This window comes from Coregonus lavaretus, assembly GCF_964263955.1.
Source record: "Coregonus lavaretus genome assembly, chromosome: 22".
In the NCBI taxonomy this organism is placed as follows: domain Eukaryota; kingdom Metazoa; phylum Chordata; class Actinopteri; order Salmoniformes; family Salmonidae; genus Coregonus; species Coregonus lavaretus.
The window spans coordinates 36,174,788-36,192,014 of NC_140009.1; the positions used below are offsets into that span (position 1 = coordinate 36,174,788).

At 42.3% G+C, this 17,227-nt stretch overlaps 1 protein-coding gene across 3 annotated transcripts in view; it reads right to left on the reverse strand.

Moving 5' to 3' along the window:
- The window catches only part of LOC311150391 (signal transducer and activator of transcription 6-like), a 58,861-nt gene that overhangs the window by 31,058 nt on the left and 10,576 nt on the right, over positions 1-17,227 (reverse strand). For 2 of the 3 annotated variants that reach the window (XM_084187842.1, XM_084187840.1), the window contains exon 2: positions 7,269-7,413. The exons of the other annotated variant lie outside the window; for it this stretch is intronic. The gene's annotated coding sequence lies outside the window, so the exon portion shown is untranslated. The remainder of the gene's footprint in view (positions 1-7,268; positions 7,414-17,227) is intronic. 3 annotated transcript variants of the gene reach the window in all.

Below are 17,227 nucleotides of genomic sequence, written 5' to 3' on the forward strand. Positions count from 1 at the left end.
ATTAATGCAAAAACCTTCAATGGTAAATATGATGTTTCGTATATACGGGCTCTCCGAAATACCCCGCAGGGCACTTCAGAGAACTAATCCACTGTTTCAGATTGTTCTTCAAATACTCTTATAGAGAGAGTTTCCCACCTCTCTGCTGGCCAATCAGAGTAGAGACTTGAGCGTGGTTTAGACTTACTCAGCCTATCCGTTGGCGCACCGGCTGTTCCCCGCCTCTTCTGTTACCAGGCATACGTTTATCATAACAACTTGTCATAGTGAGAAGAGCCAGTTCCCCTAGACACCATTCCTACGTCCAAGGATGGTTCACAGATCACAAAGGACCAGTATAGTCTAGTATTTGGAGACACAAATTATTATCTTATCTTAACTCCTAAAACAGCTCTTCACATCAATCACAGCCTGCCAGGTGACACAACCTACATTAGCCCAGTCAAGAATGTATTCTTTCTAAGTTAGTCATCCCATCAATTATGAGAATAATAAATCTCTCACACAACCATCAAACTAGTAGTAGTAGTTTAAAGGATAATACATCAAAAAAACTGTGGTGCACATTAATGTTATAAACGTATTGCTCTATTTTATCGTTATCGCATCAATTCAGGCAATTTATCGTGTTATGGATTTTGGGCGATATCGCCCAGCTCTATGACTAGGACCCAGTTTAGTGGCGCAACAACACTTTCACCTCTTCCTCTTTTCTACAGTATATGTCTTTGCCCTATGGCCTCTGGTCAAAAGTAGTGCACTATGTAGGGAATAGGGTGAAATTTGTGACGTAGCTTTTCCTATTTTGTTGCATTACAACCTGTAATTTAAATTGATTTTTATTTGGATTTCATGTAATGGACATACACAAAATAGTCCAAATTGGTGAAGTGAAATTAAAAAAAAGACTTGTTTCTAAATAAATAACGGAAAAGTGGTGCGTGAATAAAGGGAACACTTAAACAACACAATGTAACTCCAAGTCAATCACACTTCTGTGAAATCAAACTGTCCACTTAGGAAGCAACACTGATTGACAATAAATTTCACATGCTGTTGTGCAAATGGAATAGACAACAGGTGGAATTTATAGGCAATTAGCAAGACACCCCCAATAAAGGATGGGTTTTGCAGGTGGTGACCACAGACCACTTCTCAGTTCCTATGCTTCCTGGCTGATGTTTTGGTCACTTTTGAATGCTGGCGGTGCTTTCACTCTAGTGGTAGCATGAGACGGAGTCTACAACCCACACAAGTGGCTCAGGTAGTGCAGCTCATCCAGGATGGCACATCAATGCGAGCTGTGGCAAGAAGGTTTGCTGTGTCTGTCAGCGTAGTGTCCAGAGCATAGAGGCGCTACCAGGAGACAGGACAGTACATCAGGAGACGTGGAGGAGGCCGTAGGAGGGCAACAACCCAGCAGCAGGACTGCTACCTCCGCCTTTGTGCAAGGAGGAGCAGGAGGAGCACTGCCAGAGCCCTGCAAAATGACCTCCAGCAGGCCACAAATGTGCATGTGTCTGCTCAAACGGTCAGAAACAGACTCCATGAGGGTGGTATGAGGGCCCGACGTCCACAGGTGGGGGTTGTGCTTACAGCCCAACACCGTGCAGGACGTTTGGCATTTGCCAGAGAACACCAAGATTGGCAAATTCGCCACTGGCGCCCTGTGCTCTTCACAGATGAAAGCAGGTTCACACTGAGCACGTGACAGACGTGACAGAGTCTGGAGATGCCGTGGAGAACGTTCTGCTGCCTGCAACATCCTCCAGCATGACCGGTTTGGCGGTGGGTCAGTCATGGTGTGGGGTGGCATTTCTTTGGGGGGCCGCACAGCCCTCCATGTGCTCACCAGAGGTAGCCTGACTGCCATTAAGTACCGAGATGAGATCCTCAGACCCCTTGTGAAATCATATGCTGGTGCGGTTGGCCCTGGGTTCCTCCTAATGCAAGACAATGCTAGACCTCATGTGGCTGGAGTGTGTCAGCAGTTCCTGCAAGAGGAAGGCATTGATGCTATGGACTGGCCCGCCCGTTCCCCAGACCTGAATCCAATTGAGCACATCTGGGACATCATGTCTCGCTCCATCCACCAACGCCACGTTGCACCACAGACTGTCCAGGAGTTGGCGGATACTTTAGTCCAGGTCTGGGAGGAGATCCCTCAGGAGACCATCCGCCACCTCATCAGGAGCATGCCCAGGCGTTGTAGGGAGGTCATACAGGCACGTGGAGGCCACACACACTACTGAGCCTCATTTTGACTTGTTTTAAGGACATTACATCAAAGTTGGATCAGCCTGTAGTGTGGTTTTCCACTTTAATTTTGAGGGTGACTCCAAATCCAGACCTCCATGGGTTGATAAATTTGATTTCCATTCATAATTTTTGTGTGATTTTGTTGTCAGCACATTCAACTATGTAAAGAAAAAAGTATTTAATAAGATTATTTCATTCATTCAGATCTAGGATGTGTTATTTTAGTGTTCCCTTTATTTTTTTTAGCAGTGTATATTCACCCCCTTTGCTATGAAGCCTGTAAATAAGATCTGGTGCAACCAATTACAGTACCGTGCAGTACCGAAGAGCCCTCACTGCTGCTCGATCATCCTACTTTTCCAACTTAATCGAGGAAAATAAGAACAATCCAAAATTTCTTTTTGATACTGTTGCAAAGCTAACTAAAAAGCAGCATTCCCCAAGAGAGGATGGCTTTCACTTCAGCAGTGATAAATTCATGAACTTCTTTGAGGAAAAGATCATGACCATTAGAAAGCAAATCACGGACTCCTCTTTGAATCTGCGTATTCCTCCAGGGCTTAGCTGTCCTGGATCTGCACAGCTCTGCGAGGGCCTGGGATCGGGAGAGACACTTAAGTGTTTTAGTACTATATCTCTTGACACAATGATGAAAATAATCACGGCCTCTAAACCTTCAAGCTGCATACTGGATCCTATTCCTACTAAACTGCTGAAGGAGCTGCTTCCTGTGCTTGGCCCTCCTATGTTGAACATAATAAACAGCTCTCTATCCACCGGATGTGTACCAAACTCACTAAAAGTGGCAGTGATAAAGCCTCTCTTGAAAAAGCCAAACCTTGACCCGGAAAATATAAAAAACTATCAGCCTATATCGAATCTTCCATTCCTCTCAAAAATTTTAGAAAAAGCTGTTGCGCAGCAACTCACTGCCTTTCTGAAGACAAACAATGTATACGAAATGCTTCAGTCTGGTTTTAGACCCCATCATAGCACTGAGACTGCACTTGTGAAGGTGGTAAATGACCTTTTAATGGCGTCAGACCGAGGCTCTGCATCTGTCCTCGTGCTACTAGACCTTAGTGCTGCCTTTGACACCATCGATCACCACATTCTTTTGGAGAGACTGGAAACCCAAATTGGTCTACACGGACAAGTTCTGGCCTGGTTTAGATCCTACCTGTCGGAAAGATATCAGTTTGTCTCTGTGAATGGTCTGTCCTCCGACAAATCAACTGTACATTTCGGTGTTCCTCAAGGTTCCGTTTTAGGACCACTATTGTTTTCACTATATATTTTACCTCTTGGGGATGTTATTCGAAAACATAATGTTAACTTTCACTGCTATGCGGATGACACACAGCTGTACATTTCAGTGAAACATGGTGAAGCCCCAAAATTGCCCTCGCTAGAAGCCTGTGTTTCAGACATAAGGAAGTGGATGGCTGAAAACTTTTTACTTTTAAACTCGGACAAAACAGAGATGCTTGTTCTAGGTCCCAAGAAACAAAGAGATCTTCTGTTAAATCTGACAATTCATCTTGATGGTTGTAAAGTCGTCTCAAATAAAACTGTGAAGGACCTTGGCGTTACTCTTGACCCTGATCTCTCTTTTGACGAACATATCAAGACTGTTTCAAGGACAGCTTTTTTCCATCTACGTAACATTGCAAAAATCAGAAATTTTCTGTCCAAAAATGATGCAGAAAAATTAATCCATGCATTTGTTACTTCTAGGTTAGACTACTGCAATGCTCTATTTTCCGGCTACCCGGATAAAGCACTAAATAAACTTCAGTTAGTGCTAAATACGGCTGCTAGAATCCTGACTAGAACCAAGAAATTTGATCATATTACTCCAGTGCTAGCTTCCCTACACTGGCTTCCTGTTAAGGCAAGGGCTGATTTCAAGGTTTTACTGTTAACCTATAAAGCGTTACATGGGCTTGCTCCTACCTATCTTTCCGAGTTGGTCCTGCCGTACATACCAATACGTACGCTACGGTCACAAGACGCAGGCCTCCTAATTGTCCCTAGAATTTCTAAGCAAACAGCGGGAGGCAGGGCTTTCTCCTATAGATCTCCATTTTTATGGAACAGTCTGCCTACCCATGTGAGAGACGCAGACTCGGTCTCAACCTTTAAGTCTTTACTGAAGACTTATCTCTTCAGTAGGTCATATGATTGAGTGTAGTCTGGCCCAGGAGTGTGAAGGTGAACGGAAAGGCTGGAGCAACGAACAGCCCTTGCTGTCTCTGCCAGGCCGGTTCCCCTCTCCACTGGGGTTCTCTGCCTCTAACCCTGTTGCAGGGGCTGAGTCACTGGCTTGCTGGTGCTCTTTCATGCCGTCCCTGGGAGGGGTGCGTCACTTGAGTGGGTTGAGTTACTGACGTGATCTTCCTGTCTGGGTTGGCGCCCCCCCCTTGGTTTGTGCTGTGGTGGAGACCTCTGTGGGCTATACTCGGCCCTGTCTCAGGATTGTAAGTTGGTGGTTGGGGATATCCCTCTAGTGGTGCAGGGGCTGTGCTTTGGCGGAGTGGGTGGGGTTATATCCTTCCTGTTTGGCCCTGTCCGGGGGTTTCTTCGGATGGGGCCACAGTGTCTCCGGACCGCTCCTGTCTCAGCCTCCAGTATTTATGCTGCAGTAGTTTATGTGTCGGGGGGCTGGGGTTAGTTGGTTATACCTGGAGTACTTCTCCTGTCTTATCCAGTGTCCTGTGTGAATTTAAGTATGCTCTCTCTAATTCTCTCGTTCTCTCTTTCTATCTGAGAACCTGAGCCCTAGGACCATACGTCAGGACTACCGGGCATGATGACACCTTGCTGTCCCCAGTCCGCCTGGCCTTGCTGCTATTCCAGTTTCAACTGTTCTGCCTGCGGCTACGAAACCCCTACCTGTCCCAGACCTGCTGTTTTCAACTCTTAATGATCGGCTATGAAAAGCCAACTGAGAGACCTGAGCCCTAGGACCATACGTCGGGACTACCGGCCGTGGTGACTCCTTGCTGGCCCCTAGTCCGCCTGGCCTTGCTGCTATTCCAGTTTCAACTGTTCTGCCTGCGGTTATGGAACCCCTACCTGTCCCAGACCTGCTGTTTTAAACTCTTAATGATCGGCTATGAAAACCCAACTGAGATTTATTCCTGATTATTATTTGACCATGCTTGTCACTTATGAACATTTTTGAACATCTTGGCATGGTTCTGTTATAATCTCCACCCGGCACAGCCAGAAGAGGACTGGCCACCCCTCATAGCCTGGTTCCTCTCTAGGTTTCTTCCTAGGTTTTCGCCTTTCTAGGGAGTTTTTCCTAGCCACCGTGCTTCTACACCTGCATTACTAGCTGTTTGGGGTTTTAGGCTGGGTTTCTGTACAGCACTTCGAGATATTAGCTGATGTAAGGGCTATATAAAATAAAATTGATTGATTGATTGAATTACCTTCAGAAGTCACATAATTAGTTAAATAAAGTCCACCAGTATTCATCCCCCCAAAGTCAATACTTTGTAGAGACACCTTTTCCAGCAATTACAGCTGCTAGTCTCTTGGGGTATGTTTCTATAAGCTTGGCACATCTAGCCACTGGGAGTTTTGCCCATTCTTCAAGGCAAAACTGCTCTAGCTCCTTCAAGTTGGATGGGTTCCGCTGGTGTACAGCAATCTTTAAGTCATACCACAGATTCTCAATTGGATTGAGGTCTGGGCTCTGACTAGGCCATTCCAAGACATTTAAATGTTTCCCCTTAAACCACTCGAGTGTTGCTTTAGCAGTATGCTTAGGGTCATTGTCCTACTGGAAGGTGAACCTCCGTCCCAGTCTCAAATCTCTGGAAGACTGAAACAAGTTTCCCTCAAGAATATCCCTGTATTAAGCGGCATTCATCATTCCGGCAAAACATCCCCACAGCATGATGCTGCCACCACCATGCTTCACTGTGGGTATGATGTTCTCGGGGTGATGAGAGGTGTTGGGTTTGCGCCAGACATAGCGTTTTCCTTGATGGCCAAAAAGCTCAATTTTAGTCTCATCTGACCAGAGTACCTTCTTCCATATGTTTGGGGAGTCTCCCACATGCCTTTAAGCAATGGCTTTTTTCTGGCCACTCTTCCGTAAAGCCCAGCTCTGTGGAGTGTACAGCTTAAAGTGGTCCTATGGACAGATACTCCAATCTCCGCTGTGGAGCTTTGCAGCTCCTTCAGTGTTATCTTTGGTCTATTTGTTGCCTCTCTGATTAATGCCCTCCTTGCCTGGTCTGTGAGTTTTGGTGGGTGGCCTTCTCTTGGCAGGTTTGTTGTGGTGCCATATTCTTTCAATTTTTTAATAATGGATTCAATGGTGCTCTGTGGGATGTTCAAAGTTTCTGATATTTTTTTATAACCCAACCCTGATCTGTTTGGAGAGCTCCTTGGTCTTCATGGTGCCACTTGCTTGGTGGTGCCCCTTGCTTAGTGGTGTTGCAGACTCTGGGGCCTTTCAGAACAGGTGTATATATACTGAGATCATGTGACAGATCATGTGACACTTAGATTGCACACAGTTGGACATTATTTAACTAATTATGTGACGTCTGAAGGTAATTGGTTGCACTAGATCTTATTTAGGGCCTTCATAGCAAAGGGGGTGAATATATATTCACGCACCACTTTTCCGTTATTTATTTTTTAGAATTTCTTGAAATAAGTAATTTTTTTCATTCCTCTTCACCAATTTGGACTATTTTGTGTATGTCCATTACATGAAATCCAAATAAAAATCCATTTAAATTACAGGTTGTAATGCAACAAAATAGGACTAACGCCAACGGGGATGAATACTTTTGCCAGGCACTGTATGCTACTCAAATCATTTAAGCATGTGGATCTGATAAACAGAGAGATAGATCTCTTTGTGGTCATGAAGTCTAAACTATATAATAGAATAGAAAATAATAGAATAGAATAGGATGGAAATGTGTCTTTGTCATCACCATACAGAAATTATTAAAAACATCAGACTAATCCAAACATACCTTTTTACTTCGCTTTCTGACTCACTGACCAGTGTTAAGACAAGGGCTCTTCTGAAGACTTTAGGACAGACAGCAGCACAAAGGCAGCTCTATGAGGACACTCTCATCCTGTCCAGTGTTAGTGGGAACCTCCTGCTCTTCAGTCCTAGAGTTAAAACATGTTATTTAGGTGTCACTTCAAAATATTACAGTACACAATACAGATTTCAAAAACACATTGTGGACCACTCAGAGTTTAGTGACACTGTAGACAAACAAAGTATGCAATCATAGTACATCATGTAATTGGTATCAGCTATAATACATTACATCACCTACAGTTGAAGTCGGAAGTTTACATACACCTTAGCCAAATACATTTAAACTCAGTTTTTCACAATTCCTGACATTTAATCCTAGTAAAAATTCCCTGTTTTAGGTCAGTTAGGATCACCACTTTATTTTAAGAATGTGAAATGTCAGAATAATAGTAGAGAGAATGATTTATTTCAGCTTTTATTTATTTCATCACATTCCCATTGGGTCAGAAGTTTACATACACTCAATTAGTATTTGGTAGCATTGACTTTAGATTGTTTAACTTTTTGTCAAATGTTTCGGGTCTCCTTACACAAGCTTCCCACAATAAGTTGGGTGAATTTTGGCCCATTCCTCCTGACAGAGTTGGTGTAACTGAGTTAGGTTTGTAGGCCTCCTTGCTCGCACACACTTTTTCAGTTCTGCCCACAAATTTTCTATAGGATTGAGGTCAGGGCTTTTCTGATGGCCACTCCAATACCTTGACTTTCTTGTCCTTAAGCCATTTTGCCACAACTTTGGAAGTATGCTTGGGGTCATTGTCCATTTGGAAGACCCATTTGCGACCAAGCTTTAACTTCCTGACTGATGTCTTGAGATGTAATTTTCCTTCCTCATGATGCCATCTATTTTGTGAAGTGCACCAGTCCCTCCTGCAGCAAAGCACCCCCACAGCATGATGCTTCACGGTTGGGATGGTGTTCTTCGGCCTGCAAGCAACCCCCTTTTTCCTCCAAACATAACGATGGTGTCACGCCCTGGCTCTGGGGACTCTTGTATGTTGAGCCAGGGTGTTAGTTTCTTTGTGTAGTGTCTATGTTTCGTTTTCTATGTTCTGTTCTAGGTTATGTGTTTCTATGTTGGCCGGGGTGGTTCTCAATCAGAGGCAACGTGAATCAGCTGTTGCTTGTTGTCTCTGATTGGGAACCATACTTAGAAAGCCAGTGGTGCGCGTCGCCAGCCCGGTCCGGCCTGTTCCTGCTCCCCGCACCAAGCCTGTGGTGCGCGTCGTCAGTCCGGCACAGCCCGTGCCTGGTCAGATACCGGTCAGCTGCTCCACACCGGAGCCTAAGCAATCCGCTCCACCGATGTCCAGTCCAGCTCCAGCCAGCGGGACCAGACCAGGGGCTACGGGGGGGTTGTTAGAGGGTGGTGGTCACGCCCGGAGCCGGATCCGCCTCCGAGGTGGAATGCCCACCCGGCCCCTCCCCTGTTGGGTTTATGATGGCGCGGTCGCAGTCCGCGCCTTTGGGGGGGGGGGGTACTGTCACGCCCTGGCTCTGGGGACTCTTGTATGTTGAGCCAGGGTGTTAGTTTCTTTGTGTAGTGTCTATGTTTTGTTTTCTATGTTCTGTTCTAGGTTATGTGTTTCTATGTTGGCCGGGGTGGTTCTCAATCAGAGGCAACGTGAATCAGCTGTTGCTTGTTGTCTCTGATTGGGAACCATACTTAGAAAGCCTGTTGTGCACTTGTGTTTTGGGGGATCTTGTTCCGTGTAGGCTTGTGTTATTGACCGAGGACTTCACGTATCGTTTTGTTGTTTTTGTTGTATTTGAAAAGTACCTATTAAAGTATGTACTCATATCACGCTGCGCCTTGGTCCACTTTTCATGACGATCGTGACAGATGGTCATTATGGCCAAACAGTTCTATTTTTGTTTCATCAGACCAGAGGACATTTCTCAAAAAAGTACGATCTTTGTCCCCATGTGCAGTTGCAAACCGTAGTCTGGCTTTTTATGGTGGTTTTGGAGCAGTAGCTTCTTCCTTGCTGAGTGGCCTTTCAGGTTATGTCGATATAGGACTCGTTTTACTGTGGATATAGATACTTTTCTACCTGTTTCCTCCAGCATCTTCACAAGGTCCTTTGCTGTTGTTCTGGGATTGATTTGCACTTTTCGCACCAAAGTATGTTCATCTCTAGGAGACAGAAAGTGTCTCCTTCCTGAGTGGTATGCGTGCTGCGTGGTCCCATGGTGTTTATACTTGCGTACTATTGTTTGTACAGATGAACATGGTACCTTCAGGCGTTTGGAAATTGCTCCCAAGGATGAACCAGACTTGTGGAGGTCTACAATCTTTTTTCTGAGGTCTTTGCTGATTTCTTTTGATTTTCCCATGATGTCAAGCAAAGAGGCACTGAGTTTGAAGGTAGGCCTTGAAATACATCCACAGGTACACCTCCAATTGACTCAAATGATGTCAATTAGCCTATAAGAAGGTTCTAAAGCCTTGACATATTTTTCTGGAATTTTAAAGTCAACTTAGTGTATATAAACTTCTGACCCACTGGCATTGTGATACAGTGAATTATAAGTGAAATAATCTTTCTGTAAACAATTGTTGGAAAAATTACTTGTGTCATGTACAAAGCAGATGTCCTAACCGACTTGCCAAAACTATAGTTTGTTAACAAGAAATTTGTGGAGTGGCTGGAAAACAAGTTTTAATTACTCCAACCTAAGTGTATGTAAACTTCGGACTTCAACTGTATACACAATTAGTATCCTATTGTCACGTTCGTTGATTGAAGGCTCGGGCCAAGGTGCAGCGTGGTAGGCGAACATATTAATTTATTAAATGAAACACAGAAAAAACAACAAAATACACACAAACGTAAAGTTCTGCAGGCTACAATGCAACCATACAAAAACAAGATCCCACAAACTAAGGTGGGACAAAGGCTGCCTAAGTATGATCCCCAATCAGAGACAAAGATAGACAGCTGCCTCTGATCGGGAACCATACCCGGCCAACAAAGAAATAGAAAAACTAGAATGCCCACCCAAATCACACCCTTACCTAACCAAATAGAAAATAAAAGGGATATCTAAGGTCAGGGCGTGACACCTATAGAATAAACAGTTACTTCTCAGTTAACAGGTGAACAATAAAAGCCTGATAAGATATGTTAATTATAAACTATTAAATAATTTCATGTCACAGGCTGAGCCTATATACTGTATGTGTCATTTTGACCGCAACTTGATACAGCTTGAAATTGATGTAAGGATTGAGGTGAGGTTTAGCAAGAACTTTCCGGGATTACATAATGATTCAGATATCCAAATGAACTTCTCAAACCACAAACAGCTCAAACAGACACACACACACACACACACACACACACACACACACACACACACACACACACAATGCATGCATGAGCACATACACACACAAAACCAGTCAGAAATTTGGACACACCTACTCATTCAAGGGTTTTTCTTTATTTTTTACTGTTTTCTACATTGTAGAATAATAGTGAAGACATCTGTTATAATTACTTGTGATACAAGATTCATGAATGTATGTAAAACTCATTAACAATGCTGGTTAAGTGTGCCTTGAATTCTAAATTAATCACAGTGTCACCAGCAAAGCACCCCCACACCATAACACCTCCTCCTCCATGCTTTACGGTGGGAAATACACATGCGGAGATCATCCGTTCACCCACACCACGTCTCACAACGATACGGCGGTTGGAACCAAAAATCTCCAATTTGGACTCAAGACCAAAGGACAAATTTCCACCGGTCTAATGTCCATTGCTCGCGTTTCTTGGACCATCTTTGTAGCAATTCGACAATGAAGGCCTGATTCACACAGTCCCCTCTGAACAGTTGATGTTGAGATGTGTATGTGACTTGAACTCTGAAGCATTTATTTGGGCTGCAATTTCTGAGGCTGGTAACTCTAATGAACTTATCCTCTGCAGCAGAGGTAACTCTGGGTCTTCCATTCCTGTGGTGGTCCTCATGAGAGCCAGTTTCATCATAGCACTAGATGGTTTTTGCAAACTGCACTTGAAGAAACTTTAAAAGTTCTTGAAATGTTCTGTATTGACTGACCTTCATGTCTTAAAGTAATGATGGACTGTCATTTCTCTTTGCTTATTTGAGCTGTTCTTGCCATAATATGGACTTGGTATTTTACCAAATAGGGCTATCTTCTGTATACCCCCCTACCTTGTCACAACATAGCTGATTGGCTCAAACACATTAAGAAGGAAAGAAATTCCACAAATTAACTTTTAAGAAGGCACACCTGTTAATTGAAATGCATTCCAGGTGACTACCTCATGAAGCTGGTTGAGAGAATGCCAAGGGTGTGCAAAGCTGTCATCAAGCAAAGGGTGGCTATTTGTTTAACACTTTTTTGGTTACTACATGATTCCACATGTGTTATTTCATAGTTTTCATGCCTTCACTATTACTCTACAATATAGAAAATAGTAAAAATAAAGAAAAACCTTGAACGAGAAGGTGTGTCCAAACTTTTGACTGGTACTGTACACGCACATACACACACATGCACAAACACAAACATACACTGCTGGATTATTGTTGTGTTATGATGGGAGATAGAGCTTTAATACAGTTTTTTTGTATCACTTTGGTGAAATGTTCACAAGTATGTGGTACAACTCTAAGCACAAAAATCTAAACAGATCTTCGAAATGGCTCATGTCTCAAAACACTAAGCACATTTGCAATTGAATGAGTACAACAAACATATACAAACTATCAGTTCAGAGTTTAAACAGTTTAAAATGTAGGCCCCTATCCCAACCTTCTGGAAACTTCTTTCTCAAATCTAAGGATCCGAAACACATTCTGTGCATGTGTTATTATACACACACGTTTCTCTCGTTTCTCTCTTTACTCACATTCTTCTGAACCCTCAACCAATTTGATCGATAGGATGATGTAGCCTCTCTCTCTCTGCCTCATATTTCAGTACAGCTGCGATTTGAGTGAAGTTTCCAAAAATATATACAGTGCATTCGGAAAGTATGCAGACCCCTTGACATTTTCCACATTACGTTACAGCCTTTTTCTAAAATGGATTAAATTATATATTTTTTCTCATCAATCTACGCACAATACCCCATAATGAGAAAGCGAAAACTGTTTTTTTTAAAAATGTTTACAAATGTATTAAAAATAAAAAACAGAAATACCTTATTTACATAAGTATTCAGACCCTTTGCTATGAGACTCGAAATTGAGCTCAGGTGCATCCTGTTTCCATTGATCATCATTGAGATGTTTCTACAACTTGATTGGAGTCCACCTGTGATAAATTCAATTGATTGGAATGGATTTGGAAAGGCACACACCTGTCTATATAAGGTCCCACAGTTGACAGTGCATGTCAGAGCAAAAACCAAGCCATGAGGTCGAAGGAATTGCCTGTAGAGCTCCAAGACAGGATTGTGTCGAGGCACAGATCTGGGGATGGGTACCAAAACCTTTCTGCAGCATTGAAGGTACCCAAGAACACAGTGGCCTCCATCATTCTTAAATGGAAGAAGTTTGGAACCACCAAGACTCTTCCTAGAGCTGGCCTCCCGGCCAAACTGAGCAATCGGGGGAGAAGGGCATTGGTCAGGGAGGTGACCAAGAACCCGATGGTCACTCTGACAGAGCTCCAGAGTTCCTCTGCGGAGATGGGAGAAACTTCCAGAAGGTCAACCATCTCTGCAGCACTCCACCAATCAGGCATTTATGGTAGAGTGGCCAGACGGAAGCCACTCCTCAGTAAAAAGGCACATGACCGCCTGCTTGGAGTTTGCCAAAAGGCACCTAAAGGACTCTCAGACCATGAGAAACAAGATTCTCTGGTCTGTTGAAACCAAGATTGAACTCTTTGGCCTGAATGCCAAGCATGGTTGTGGCAGCATCATGCTGTGGAGACGTTTTTCAGCGGCAGGGACTGGGAGACTAGTCAGGATTGAGGGAAAGATTAATGGAGCAAAGTACAGAGAGATCCTTGATGAAAACCCGTTCCAGAGCACTCAGGACCTCAGACTGGGGCGAAAGTTCACCTTCCAACAGGACAATGACCCTAAGCACACAGCCAAGACAACGCAGGAGTGGCTTCGGGACAAGTCTCTGAATGTCCTTGAGTGGCCCAGCCAGAGCCCGGAGTTGAACTCGATCTAACATATCTGGAGAGACCTGAAAATAGCTGTGCATCGAAGCATGGGAGAAGAATGGGAGAAACTCACCAAATACAGGTGTGCCAAGCTTGTAGCGTTATACCCAATAATACTCAAGGCTGTAATCACTGCCAAAGGTGCTTCAACGAAGTCCTGAGTAAATGGTCTGAATACTTACGTAAATGTGATATTTCAGTTTTTTTGGTGCAAAAAAATCAAAAATCTATTTTTGCTTTGTCATTATGGGGTATTGTGAGTAGATTGAAAAAACAATTTAATGAATTTCAGAATAAGGCTGTAACGTAACAAAATGTGGGAAAAGTGAAGGGGTCTGAATACTTTCCGAACGCCCTGTATGAAGGCTATAACCTTCTGTCTGTTGTTGGCCTAATGGATATTGTAAGACACAGTCTACACATTGCACTGGGGGCAAAACAATTAGCGTTTTGTGATGATGTAATCTTTATAGTTATGCTGCCATATATCCAGCTGTCTGCCTCATGTTCGCAATGATAACAAATAAATAACATTAAATCGCTATTGACTGCCTGTCTGTGTCTTGGTTGTTTGATATGCTGTGTATGCTATATAGAGCTTGCCTAAATAGCTGCATGTAACTCCCCTCAAGAAAAAATAACATGAAATTGCTGTACAATCTGTTTGTGTAGTGCATATGTTTGCAATAGCCTACTGTTACAACAGACAAAGCACTGAGCAGCAGCAGAAAGGAGGTAGACAGTGTTGAAGAAGCTACTCTGAAATATAGTTTACCAAGCTACCAATTACTTCACACTGGAAGAAGTTAAGCTACACTAAAGATACCCTTAAGAAAAATATAGTTTACTTAACTAAAGTTACAGTTCACTACTTCCAAACAACTTCATGAAAAAATATAATATCTACATTTGAAATGTCATAGGCTACAAATTGCAAGAACAGATCACTCTGTAGTCAAATGGTAACATAATGTGTGATTTAGCCTATTAAAGACAAAAAGTGAGATTCGGCACATAAAAAGTGTTTCAAGTGAGAATTAGGCAGATTTTTTTTTGAAAGGAATGTGTAGTTCCAGTAGTTAGCTACACCACTACATGGCAAAAAAAGTTATTAACTACTGAAAACACTACCAAGATTTACATTTATGTAGTTGAACTACCACCAAGCTACTGCAAAATTAAAAAAGTAATTAAATTACTAGTTGAACTACATGTAGTTCACAACTCCCCATTCCCCAACACTGGAGATAGGCTAGTGGATCCCGCATGTGCAGAAATCTCGTACCACTTATACCTGATAAATGTGCCAAAGTGATTGAAGAAAACTGTAATGTGACCTCCCACTGCAGGATAAACAGGTTATGCTTTGTCTGAACATGCACCAAGCATTATTGCTCAATGTATGTTTGCAATGTGCTTGATTTCTTGGATTCCTAAGATGATGAAATTGACTCAAAACCACAACATTTATGTTCCTAGAAACTAAATCAGGGCCTAGCCCTAACCATGATACTAAGAATTCTGTTTTTCCCTGAGGTAGCCCAACTGTCAATGCCTGGCATTGAAGTATCCACACAACACACAAGGTTTACAAAGATACTGTACATACCAGTTGGAGTATTATTTGATCACTCAAATTGGTCTCATATTGGAAACTTTGGTCCAATACATATCACTATGTCAAACCGAAAATGGCTAATATGTGACATCACCCCTCATTCCAGACAGCAACCAATAGGTAGTAGGTGTAAACCTATACTCTAAAAAATTATTCCTTCAGTCTAAAAATATCCTTCCTGTTCATCATGTTAAGTTTGTACACTGCAAATGTTAAGTTTGCACTTTACATATTTTGTTATAAAATGATTAACATTGTTATTTACATACTGTATCCGATTGGTAACTATCCCAACATTGGGATATGCATAGGCTCTTAATATATAATATAAGACATTCAGCAGATGCTTTTCTCCAAAGCAACTTACAGTCATGCGTTCATACCAGAATGGTATCAAACCCAGAATGAATGGTGGATTGGCCGATGTGGGTGAAAATCCAGCACTTATGGAAAGAGAAAATGAGGAATATATCTATAATTGTTTAACTACAGGTATCGTAGATGTGAGCGAAATAGCTGTAAGTAGCAGTCAAAGTATTATTTGTCTGTTAGTTTACTCCAATTAGGGTAGCAATGTTGTTTTCGAGACCACCTGAAGCGAGACCAATTCAGGATCAAGACCAGAGCGAATCGAGTCAAGACCAAGACCGGAGGGGGACGAGAGGTCCGAGACCAAGTCAAGACCAGAAAAATGTGAGTCCAATTCAAGACCATGACTGTAATTTTATCAAATCGTCACCATAATAAGAGTTCAAAATGTCCAATATTTGTGTGTTCATATTTCAGAAGAACATACTGTATGGACATACTGTATATTCTTTAGACTTTCAGAATGGTGAAAAAATGCATGTTGAGGGCAAATAGAGCCACTCTATACATTTTTATTAACCTAAAGACAGTGGGGAACAATGAGGGCCTTCTATGCTTTCATAGAAAGGCTAAGGATTTATAAAATAATAAAAAATAATAATATTATTCTTTTCAATTATGTTCTGATTTAATCTTTTCAGTTTTTGTTAGAAAGGAACACTGAAAATAAAAAAAGATCCAATCAGGATTTTTCTTTGGTGGTCTCAGCTAGCTAAGTCTGTCATTGGCTAGGCCATCAGAAGCTTGATTGAAGGTATCTGGCATTCAACTGTACTAGGGCAACATTTTGGAGTGACAGTGGAATCTGACTTGTAATGGGTGGGACCGTTTAAAAAAAAACGTCTGCCTTCTCGAAGGACAACAGGTCACTGTGTAGGCTAGTTTGCAGCAGCTGCACCAGGTGTTATCGAAGAGGATGTTGTTGCTAATTTGTTAGCTTCTCCCTTTTCAAGAATAAGTTTCAAATGATCATCATCTGGGGAGTGGAACTGTGTTTTTTATTGCAGCTCGCATGCTGTTAGCCATCGCTTTGAAAATAACTTGTGTGTGAAACATTGTTGCATTTAAACTTTAGATCACCTTTGTGATTTTTGCAATGGGAAATAATAGTTGTACATTTAGATTGGGAAATTCTTAGCCTAATGGTTGTGTTTTTGTATTCTTATGCTCCTACTGGCTTATTATGTCAGAGTGAATGGACTGCTGTCTTTCCATCGGTCCTATGCAGTGGTGTAGTGGTGCCTGGAGAAGTGGGTCCTGTGTGAAGGTAAGGAGCCCTGTGTGAAAAATCCTGTTTTCCTATAGATTTTTCAGATTTTCACTCTCAAAATCACACTTTTTAAAATAAAATACAAAAACGACAAATTTGATGTTCTAAGTCCACAACAACGCTTAAACCACATCAGGACACCATTTTTGAGGTCTAGGAAAATTTAAAAATATATATTTTAGGAGGGTGTAGTTGCCCTTTAATTCAAATGAGCAAAACAAATGCCCTCCCCACTGATACAAATCAGCATTAAATAATTCTGTCAGGTAGGCCTACATTGCAGTCAACATTTCATTGGGAAATTTTTTCGGGAAAGCCGTTAAATAAATGCTAACGCAAACAACGCATGATGACTGAATTGCGCATCGAAAATAGCCTACTAACCAAGAATAAGGACCAAAGTTTCAGTTCCAATGTTGCCTTAGTTAGCATTTACTGGTTGATATCATAAGTTGAAATGCC